Source organism: Urocitellus parryii, unplaced genomic scaffold (genome assembly GCF_045843805.1).
Source record: "Urocitellus parryii isolate mUroPar1 unplaced genomic scaffold, mUroPar1.hap1 Scaffold_37, whole genome shotgun sequence".
In the NCBI taxonomy this organism is placed as follows: domain Eukaryota; kingdom Metazoa; phylum Chordata; class Mammalia; order Rodentia; family Sciuridae; genus Urocitellus; species Urocitellus parryii.
The window spans coordinates 1,504,288-1,515,483 of record NW_027553327.1 but is presented as its reverse complement, the minus strand read 5'-3'; the positions used below and the strand labels follow the sequence as shown (position 1 = coordinate 1,515,483).

General features: G+C 40.2%; 1 long non-coding RNA gene across 2 annotated transcripts; it reads right to left on the bottom strand.

The window, feature by feature from the left end:
• Positions 1-1,348: 1,348 nt before the first annotated feature.
• Positions 1,349-8,756, bottom strand: LOC144252204 (uncharacterized). Of its 2 annotated transcripts, none has more exons than XR_013342922.1 (3): positions 8,687-8,756; positions 3,009-3,115; positions 1,349-1,669 (listed from the first exon to the last, which is right to left on the bottom strand). It is a non-coding gene; the product is annotated as an uncharacterized LOC144252204 (long non-coding RNA). The 2 variants fall into 2 exon arrangements; XR_013342923.1 differs by having other exon boundaries at positions 8,700-8,749.
• Between the last annotated feature and the right edge of the window lie 2,440 nt (positions 8,757-11,196).

Below are 11,196 nucleotides of genomic sequence, written 5' to 3'. Positions count from 1 at the left end.
CAAGTATGTTGTGTGTCACCAGTGACCTCTTTCTCAAGGTATCATCAATGACAAGGAAAACCACAAACAAAAATTAGAACAATATAAAATAAGAATTGTTTTCATAAGGATGATTATTTGAAAACTTCAAAAGAATTAATTGAAAATCCTGTTTATAGAAATCAGTAGGCTTCATATATTCAAATTACCAATTGGGGGAAAATGATATGACTTAAATAGTAACCAGAAAAGTTTAGTCCCAAATGCTCAAATTAGTACTAATTTAAAAAAAAAAGGAACATTTTTGTGTTTTTCAGTTGAGTACAACATTTAAGACAAAGTCAAAAGCCATTTAAGACTATGAGTCTGAGTATAAAGCAAAACTTTTTAAAAAATTCTTCACAGCAGTAGAAATATTTACTAGTCCAGAGAGATGACACATTGGGACAAATATGTGTGCCTCATATACAAAGGACTCAGATAAACGAACAAGCAGAGCACAAAGTGGGTGGAGAACAGAGAACACAGAAGAGCACACATGTGCTATAACACATGTACATGCACTTGTCTATGCATCAGAGAAATGCCAAGGAGAGTGCCAACAGGTATGGTCTCTCACCTGTCAACTGGCAAAGGCCAGAGCCCCATCTGTGCTGTCAGGGAAGGAGGGAAAAGGACATTCACAGTCTGGGGAAAACCCTCAGGGGCTACCAGCAGACACAGATTCAAAATTTTAAGTGCACTCACCTTTGACCCAGCAATTTTGCTTCTAGGAATCCATACTACAGATATGCCACAATCAAATATCACACAGCCACTAAAAAGTATGAGGCCATTCTACAGTTACATTCCTGATCAGATATTAAGTGAAAAAAAAGCAAAATGATGCTAGTTCTATTTAAAAAATGCAGTTTATAGAACCAATTTTAGAGATTCACACATACAAAAAATGAGCCATGGTTGCCTCCGGAGTCAGGGACATGGGAGCTGAGAAGGGTGGGAGGAAGCAATTCGCCTGTGCTCCTGGATGGTATCGCCTCAGATTTGTTTTTCATGGTGCTAAGGACACAAAGGGAGGGTGGAGGAAGCCCAGCAGGGTTACAGGCCCTCCCAGGTCCTGGCCAGGAAAGGCTAAGTTGGTCCAGTGGTCTATATAGCTCATGAGAATTCTTTTCAAGATCTGAGATTTTTTCCATTGATGGTACTTTGAAGTAATAGGATTAGAATGCATAATTCATAGATAGCAAACAAAAATGCACCAAAAAGGACATGAATGTCTGTCTGCCAAGAGGGCCGGCAGGTCTGCCCCATAGGGCTTGCCACTTTGTCTATTCTGCTGGATAATTTAATAAAAATTAAGTCACATGGATGTATTTCGTGAACTTTATTTTTAACAAACATTTATATCAACAATACATCTGGAAGAACATCAAGGTTCAAAGAAAGAGAATAGTATTTACAAAATGATTTCTGGGAAAGTGTCCACAGTTAATTTTATTTTCTCAAACGCTTATATTCCAAGAGCAGCACAATGAGCCTGTTTCGCAGGGTCTTGATTTTGTTGGAATAGTGCTGTTGAAACAGACTATTCAGCTTTTGCCTTAGCAAATCCAAAGGTGGAAGGTGATGGCAGTCTGGGATATTCAACATGGTGTGAAAAAACTCATCCCACACATCCAGATGAGGAAGCCTGCAGAGAGAAAGTACCGGCCACGGATGGAACGCAGCCTGCTCTGGCCCTGACTGCCGCAGGTGGGTAGTGAAACAGAACTCTCACCTAAGAGCACTTGGCCATCAGGAGTGGACACATCCAATCTATCCCACATTAGAGAAATTAAAGTTCCAATTAATTGTCTCAACACACCTGGCTCCCAAAACAGGATTTAAGAAAAGCAGTCTTAGCAATAACTCTTCAGTGAAAAAAAATCTATTTTATTTTTTAAAGGAAATCTATCTGTGCTGGGTGTTGTGAGTGCTTGGAACCCCAGGGGCTGGGAAGCCTAAGGCAAGAGGATCATGAGTTAGAGGGTGGTCTGGGTAACATAGTGCTACCTCTCCTCATTTGAAAAAAAGAACAATTTGCTTTTGGCTCCTGTGTCTACCATACTGTCAGCATCTTGTGATCTGGACACGTAGTTCTAAGGAGCCCAACTGCACATGTGCCAGACCAGGTGGACAGGCCGTCCTACTCAGGAGAGAGCTGACTGAAGAGCTCCGGCTACTCTAGTGGTTAAAGTCAACTAGAGGAGCTACAGAGCACAGAAAGATGGCAGCAGGGCCATGCAGAGGGCTGGCTTCAGGCTTTCCTTTACACAAGCGGCCAGAGGTGGAGACCTTCTGGATGACCATCTGGTCCTTCCATTATGAGCAAGAGGAAGCATAAAACACTTGTCAGATATAATGGCTCATTATGCAGAATAAGACATAACAGTTACCAAGTTTTCTCCAGGGACTGAACCTAAGCTTCACTATGTATGGCACAGGCATTTTATAAAATTACTGCCAATTTTCTTTTTCTGTTTTGGAAGTGGGTAGGGAAGGCCAGGGGAATCGCAGTTGAAATTATTCCCAGAAGGTATATATGCACATAAGATTCCATTTGGCTGCGCACAGAAGATGAGTTCACTTTTCTGTATGTTTTAAATATACCTCAAAAAAGTTAAGAGAAGAAAGTGTAACTGGACAAGGAACAAGCATGTAACAAATACTTCCTACGAATTTCCTTGGCTTCTTACAGGAAAGATCTGTGGAAGGCAGGATGAGTACTATTTGCATCTCCACACACAAGAAAACAAGCAAGCACAGCCCTGAGGCTCTGGGGCACCTGCCTGGGCAGGATGCCTGTCACCACCCAGGAGCTCCCAGGGGTTCTGTGGGCTCCTGGCTAAGTGGGAAGCCCTGTGACCACTCCCTGCCCTGGTCCAGCCTTGTGCTGTGCCCACACTGCCTAAGGGATCCCCTTCTGCCAGATGGAACCTGTTACTACCCTAGTTATTCTCTTCCCGCTGTAGCCCGATGCTGACACCTACCTTCTGAAAAGACCTTCAGGCTTCCAGACTCCTCCCTCGTTCTTCACCCTCATGTAGGTCCCCAGCAGCATGCAGTACACCGTGGCTGCCACTCCAAAGTAATCCACCTGGCAAGAAAGCGAGGTCCCATGACTCATGGCGATGCACACGTGATCCCATCACCATGTGCTAACATAGACAGCAAGCTAAGTCACAGGAGTTTATCTTTGAAGAATTCTGGAAGTTGATTTCTGGTGGCTGGGGATTCAAGCAGCAGGAATGCTGTTTCTCAGTGAGGTGAGCAAGAGGGATTTCACTAAAATTCAATGCCAGACAGTCCTAGTGACTAAGAGACTCAGAAATTCAGGTACACCGAACAGAGACAGCACTGGAGCTGAGCTGGTTGCAGCAGTGGTGGTGGTTCACCAGATGGAGGGAGAACACAGAGAAATACAACAGGGAGGTGTGCTGTTAGAAAACCTGAAATCAGAAAAGCAGCCTGCACTGAGCTGATGCGGAGGTGATGGAAAGTGCTCTGTGTTTCTCAAACAGCCACGGGGAGCTGAGGCGGGGAGCCTTGAGCCTCCAGCTGCAGTTCCTGCTGCTGAACAGGGAGAGCAGCGCCAACACTGCCACGCTCTCAGGTGAGCGCCCACCTAGGGTCTAGGCCTAGGGTCTTCCTAGCAGAACGTGAGGGAAATGGACACCAGGATTGTACCCAGGTGGATCCACATCAGAAAAGCGAAGGAGAGCGGAACTCATCTTCTCTGTGCATCTGGTGCTCACATGACCAGCTTAGGAGGGTCGGGACTCAGAACAGGTGTATGTGAAGACGCCAAGGGATTAAGCCTGGGCAGGCACGTTCACAGGCTAGAAAGAGAGAGAGAGAGAATGTGTGTGTGTGTGTGGGGGGGGTGTGTGTGGAGGAGGGGTGGCTCCCCTTCCTCAAGAGTAGAATTTTTGTGAGGCTCCTGAGATTCAGATCCCTTGACAGAGCTGGGCAACTGCCATGCATTAGCAAATACTACCAAACAAAGTCCCCGAGGCCCTGTTAGATCTAAGCCACTGGGCCCCTCATAGAACTCTGCGGCAGCACCCCTGGAGTGACGGGCCTGTGCAGACAGACTCCAGCTGGGGAGAAGGGAGCTGAGAATGGCTTCAGCCAGCTTTAGTCTAGGCCACTCCAACCAGCTGCTCAGGAGCAACACCAAAGGTGTAAGGAGTTAACAATCCCAGGTGCTGCTGGCCCCCTGTGTCATAGCCCAAGAAGAAACAAACACGGGTGGGCACAGCAGTGACCACACATTCTTGTTGACTATTTTGATCACCTCAGTGGAGATGATTCCTTCTTCTCCTTCTCCTTATCCTTCTCCTTCTTCTTCTTTTTTAATTAAGAATCTTTTCTCTTTTTGGGGAGTGTGTGTGAGAGAGTTCTTGATGTGAGAGAGTTCTGATAGGTTCATGGGCATACACACATATTTCTTTCTTTCTGTTTTCTTCTCATTTTTAGCATGCTTTTAATGTTATTTTTCCTTGCCTTTTGAGGATTAGGGCTTGGGGTTCGTATATTTCGGTTTTGTTTTCTTTTCATTGGTTTCTTTCTCTCTTCTGCTGACAGTTAAATTCTCTTGTTTTCTTTCTCTTCCTTCCTTAAAACCATCACCTGCTACATCTCGTCTTCTTCCTGTGTTCACTTTTTTGAATTATAAACACTTTGACCTTCCTATCATGTTTTCTTTTCTCTTAATTAACTGTATTTTACCAAATTTAGCACTAATTGGTTATATAACTCCTTTCCCACCATTAATGCTGTTGTAATGATTACTGCTGTGGATGACATTATTGGCACCTGTTGTTTGCTTTATTGCCAGATATAGTTCATGGCTACTTATTTGTTTGGCAATAGACCACACCATTGTTTTTTGTGGTAATTGACATTAAATGTCATAGTAGATATTTATTTTAACAGAAACAGATATCTACTTTAATGCTGTCTGTTGTTTGCATCAGTTGTTACTATTGTTTGTTTTACCCTATTCTGAGAGATGCTGGGAATCTACAAGGCACTACAAGTTCACAGGGTGGAGATTCTGCTGCTGAACTCAACTCGGTGACAAGACAGCACACCTTGCTCCATGCACATGACAAACATCAGCTATACTTTAACAAAAAGAATAGAAGAAATAAAAACTCAAACTAATGATCAGGCTCCGAATAGAAATGGCTAGGGGTTGTCCTTCAGGTCCCACTACAGACATCCACTGCTATACGAAAAAAGAGAATTAACACAGAGTCTGTGGATACCACATCTACAAGGGTGTCTCAGTCTAGATAACTTGAGGACACTTTGGCAAGTAAAGACTGAGCCCTAAAAAGGCCTACATGTAAGAGTGGCAGAGAAATCCACCCCAACAGATGTAAAAAACCCAACTCAGGAATACAAGAAAAATGAAAAAAACAAGATAACATGATACATCCTAAAGTTCATAATTCACCAGCAACTTACTCCAAAGATACTGAAGTGGATGAAATATCAGATAAAGAATTCAAAAGAATGGTTATAAAAATGACCAATGACTTCCAAGAGAACACAGAAAAAACAGAATGAATTAAGGAAATCAGTACAGGATATGAATGAGAAATTCAACAAAGAGAGATAATAAAAAATAATTAAACAGAAATCTTAGAAATAAAGACATAATAAATCAAATAAACTGTCCAGCTAAAAATCTCTCTAACAGAGTAGAAAATTCTAAGGATAGATTCTTAGAGCTGGAAGACAAAGTGGCTAGTATTGAACATTCAGATAGTGTTAAAGAAAATACATACTGACATTCAGAATAGACAACATTAAGAGACCAAATTTAAGAATCACTGGAATTGAAGAGGGTTGTGAGATTCAGGCTAATAGGATGGATAATCTTTTCAGGGAAATCATTATATTATTATTAATATAATAATTTGGAAATTATTATAACAGAAAATTTTCCAAACCTTGAGAATGAGATGGACATCCAGATATAGGAGGCATTCAGAACCCAAATAGACATGACTGAAAAAGAACCTATCCATGCCATAATATAATTAAAACGACTAACACAGAGAACAAGGATAAAATTGTAAAAGTCTCAAGAAAAAAAAATCAGGTCACATTTAGAGGTAAGCCAATCAGAATCACTTCTAATTTTTTAACAAACTCTAAAAGCCATAAGGTCTTGGAATGATGTGGTCTAAGTTCTGAAAGAAATTAAATGTCAACAAGATTGCTAGAACCAGCAACACTATCCCTCAAAATTGAAAGAGAAATAAAAACCTTCCAAGATAAGCAGAAACTAGAAGAATTCAATACTACTAAACCGGTAATACAAATACTCCACAGAATAACCAAACCCCAGAGCTCACAATTAAACAAATCTCACTGGAAGGGTATCTCTAAGCAAATGAGAAATAGGATCAAATTAAACATTATAAACAAATCAAAATGGCAGGAATTAATAAACATCTCTTTATAATAATAATATTGAATGTAAATGGTCTTAACTCTTCAATTAAAAGACATAGCTGGCAGAATGGATTAAAAAGCAAGACTCAATTATATGTTGTTTGGAAGAGACACACCTTATAGGCAAAGACAGGCTGAAAGTAAACAACGAAATTGATATACCTTGTGCATGGAGCCTGAAAATAAATAGGAGTAGCTACTCTATATCTGACAAAGCAGACTTCAAACCAAAATTAATCAGAAGAGACAAAGACGGTTCATATTGGTAAAGGGACAATTCAGCAAGAAGATATAACAGTAACAAATATTTATGCTCCAAATTGGGTGCAACTAATTACATAAAAGAGATACTACTCAAAGCCTTAGTAAGACCCCAGTACAGTAACACTGGGTGATCTCAACACAATTCTCTCACAATTAGATAGGTCATCAAGACACAGACTCAGTATAGACTCTTAGGACCTGAAAGATATTATAAATCAAATGGACTGAACAGAGATCTATAGAATATTTCATCCAACATCAGATGAATATTTTTGACCATGGTTCATGGAACTTCCTCCAAAGTAGATTATATTTTAGGTCACAAAGCACATCTTAGAAAATACCAAAAAAAAAATTTAAAATTCTTAAATAAGAATAGTGATAAAACAACAACCTGTGGAATACTATGAAGACAGTTCTAAGAGGAAAATTTAAAACCAGCCTAATGATATATCTTAAAGCCCTTGAAAAATAAGAATGAACCAATTCCAAAATGTGTAGGAGAAAACAATTAAAATCAGAGCCAAATCAATTAACTTGAGAATTTAAAGAAAAATTTAGAAAGGATCCATGAAACAAAAATTTGGTCCTTTGAAAAGATAAACAAAATTGATAAGCCCTTAGCCAAATGAACCAAAAGAAAAAAGAGAGAGGACACAAATTCACAAAATTAAAGATAAAAAAGAGAAATCACCACACATGTCAAGAAATCCAGTGGATCATTAGGGACTATTTTGAAAACTTCTACTCCAATAAATTGTAAAACCTAGAAGAAATGGATACATTTCTAGACAAATATGATCTGCTAAAACTGAATCAAGAGACTATAGAAAACCTAAACCCGCCAATAACTTGTGATGACAAAGAGCAGTAATAAAGTCTTTCAACAAACAAAAGTCCAGGACCAGACAGATTCTCAGTTCAATTCTACCAGACCTTTAAAGAACTAATGCCATTGCTCCTCAAATTATTCTATGAAACAGAAAGGGACAGAACGTTTCCAAATTCATTCTATAAAGCCAGTAACACACTCATACCAAAACCAGATAAAGACACATCAAGGAAAGAAAAGTGCTAATCCTTCCATGGGGAGTCCGTGGCTACTCTCTGAATATACTGTAAGACCTTTGGATGGCTGAAAAGAACAGACTGAACTCCTCCCCTTCCCCTGCACTCCAGGAGATGCCAGAACAGCATGTGCTCTGATATACTAGACCTGACTCCCGACCTTACCCTTCTATCACGGGCTTCTGGAAGCCACAGTCCTCACTTGGTAACCAGGCATCTGGTTTTATTAATCCAGGTTCAAAACTTTACATTTATCCTATTAAGTATTCTTTATATTTGTCATCTGTATTCTAATTTGGTGAAATTTCTGAAGCCTTTTATGATAATAATGATCCATTTCTAACACTGTTTGAATCAGGTCCTGCACCTGAGTTTCTGTGCCACTCTCACTGTCAGAACCACCTGCCCACTTGCAAGACATGCGGCTGATTCCCCTGGGGGCAGTGGGGTGGGTCTCTCTATTAACCATGGCCATAAAGAAAACCATTTGCTCTGTTTTTATCTCCCAATCTAAGCTGGCTTCATGTGGCAGACATTCGTTCTGAAGGGTTCACAGATCATTAAATACCTTTCCTAGGGTCAAACTCAGAACATATCTGCCTTCTTTCTTGTGAATGATAACAGGAACAGAATTTCATCCCTCCTTTCCCCTGAGCCTTAAGTCCCATCTCTCCTTTACTACCTTCTCTCTCTTTGAATGCTACAGAGTCAACCCAGGACCTCATGCTTACTGGGCAAGTGCCACATCCCTGGCCCCCATCTCTTCCTCAACTGTGTCCAAGAGACCAGTTCAAACTAACGAGATTCCAAATTCATTTTGAAAATCTGGTAGGTACAACAGAGGAAAATTTTCCAAACCTCTTACTTTAGGTCTGTACCTGGTAGTTCCATGGTTTGTTACTGAGCATCTCAGTACACTGGAAGCCAGACGTTTGACATTTTGCCGTAAAGGCAGTTCCTTTTGGAAAAAGTTTCATATCTATACTCTGACCCAGGTCAATAAGTGCCAAACCAGTAGACAAATCGCCATCTTCATCATTCTGTTCCAAAAACCTAGATTAAATACAATTCAGGACAGGAAATGAGCACAAATGACAAAGGGCTGCTAGATGTTCAGGAAAGAACCCTGTTCAGAGGTCCACACTTGCCTGTTTCCCAGTATGAAATTGTCTGGCTTAATGTCTCCATGAATGATCTCACAGCTGTGGACGTGTTCAATCATGTAGAGCATCCCGATAGCGAAAGAGATGACAAGAGCCTGGGGCATCACTTTTTCGGGGGTATTTCTGTAGAGGTTAATGGCATTCTAGAAACAATGCAAATGGTATCCTGAGTTGGATGAGGATTAATGAAATTTCAAGTCAAGGACTTTGCCCCTGTTTAGCACCCCAACTAAAGCTCTAACCAGAAAATATATGGGTAAGGCACAAACCAGAAATGCACTTAAATTCATATCCATATTATAAAAACAGAACACTTACTAATAGTGGCCCATAGCTGTAGAGATCTCCTACCAAATTTTTGCATTTCTGTGCTTTTTGTTGGGATTTCAGGTGTTTTGCTGAAGTGTGTCTATTGTTCCTAAGCATAGAAGGCTCTGAGATGCCTTACAGAGAAAACAGGTAAGCCTCATCCAGGCACAAGTGCAATGTAAGTCATGAGTAATATGTGTTAAATAAGGTGACTTTAAACAAACATGGCAACAGAGGCCCACAGGATAAGCATGTATTTCCCCTGGACAAGTGTCCAGTATACACTACAAGGAACAATGAGAATCAATCATGTATATCTCTACACCCACATTTAACCCTTACATCTATACATATATAATCACAAATAAATATGTCCCTTTCTCAACTGCGACAATTTCTTAGTGTTCCCTAGTTTCCCAAGACCATGATAGTTCAAATAGTACTGGCCACTATTTGGCTTCTCAAATAGACACTAGGGGAACCTTACCTGTACATTGAAAAATTGTTTCCATACCTTATACTACCGATACTAGTAACATGGGTATCCAAATTACTGTCAATGCATAAATGATTAACAAAATCTTTCTCTCTTGTCCATAAGAATCTGAGTCTGTTAACTGCTAGCTCTTTTCCCCTAAAAACTTACTCTGTCACCATTGGTTATGGTTAAAAATAACCCTTACTGGTTAACTGTATCTAGAGTAGAATTACAAATATCTGCTAGGAACCCATAGTTTCAGTTATTCATTTTTCAGAAAAAAAATGAATTAGCATAAGCATGTAGAAAATGGTTAACTCACCAATAATAAAATAATGCAAATTCAATAAATTTTGGTTTTTAATTGAAATTGTGCCCAGTGGGTTTTCTCATGGGCACCCTGGGACCTGATGGAGGTGTTGCATAAGTCTCTTAAGCGAGGCTCCTGCACTTGGTTCATGTGAGCCTTGCTTCCTTGCAACTGAACTGTCACACGGGGCCAAAGACAACAGTTCCTTGGGTAGGATGCACCCAGCCAGCAACTGGGATTTCTGCCCTATGTATTTCTAAGTTAATCTTACATCAAGGATGGCTTATGGCATTCTTGTGAGTCAAAGGTCTAGCTGGGCTTAGCCACTCCTGATGGCTCTTGTTATCAAAAACTTCATTCAACTGTGACCCAAATAAACAAATGATTGGATAAAAGATGTGAACAGAAATTACTTACGAAAAAAAATAAATGAACATAAACATATAGAAAGTGATTAACATCAATAATAAAATTAATGCAAATTCAATATATTTTTGCTTTTTAATTGAACTTGTGCCTTGTGGGTTTCTAATAAGAGGCAGTGAGAAGAAGGGGTCAGCACTCAGACAAATACAGGTTCACACTCCAATTCTGTAAATTTGCAGCCTTATGACTTTAAGTCAATAATTTATCTGAGACCCAATTTCCTTATCTATAATGGAAAAAGAAAGAATAGTCCCCACAACTCAGTTATTATAAGGACTAACTGAAAGTCAGAGTCCAGGAAAAGCATAAGTACTGTGTCTAGAATAAAATAGTTACCCAGAAGATGGCAGCCTTGGTTAGGATCTCTGAGGTTTACAGCCTGCGCAGACATGGTGGGGTTTACGGTGCCGAATCTGCCTTTACTGCTTATTCCTTAGGAGGCTTAAGTACCCTCTCTTCTCTTAAAAGGAAGTCATCAATTTTCTCAATTTTACTGGGTATGAAAAGCAATTCTGTGTTTGCTCAGTTCTGCAACAGTCTTCACATGGCAGGGTCTCTTTTTGGTAAAAGGCTTTCCAGTTCTAATCTCCAAATGAGTACAAGTCAATTGCAGACTCGGTCACCCTAGCTGCTTCTCTCACTGTCCTGATACCAAGAAGGGGGCTCATTACTAGGCTTAGAGGACCTTC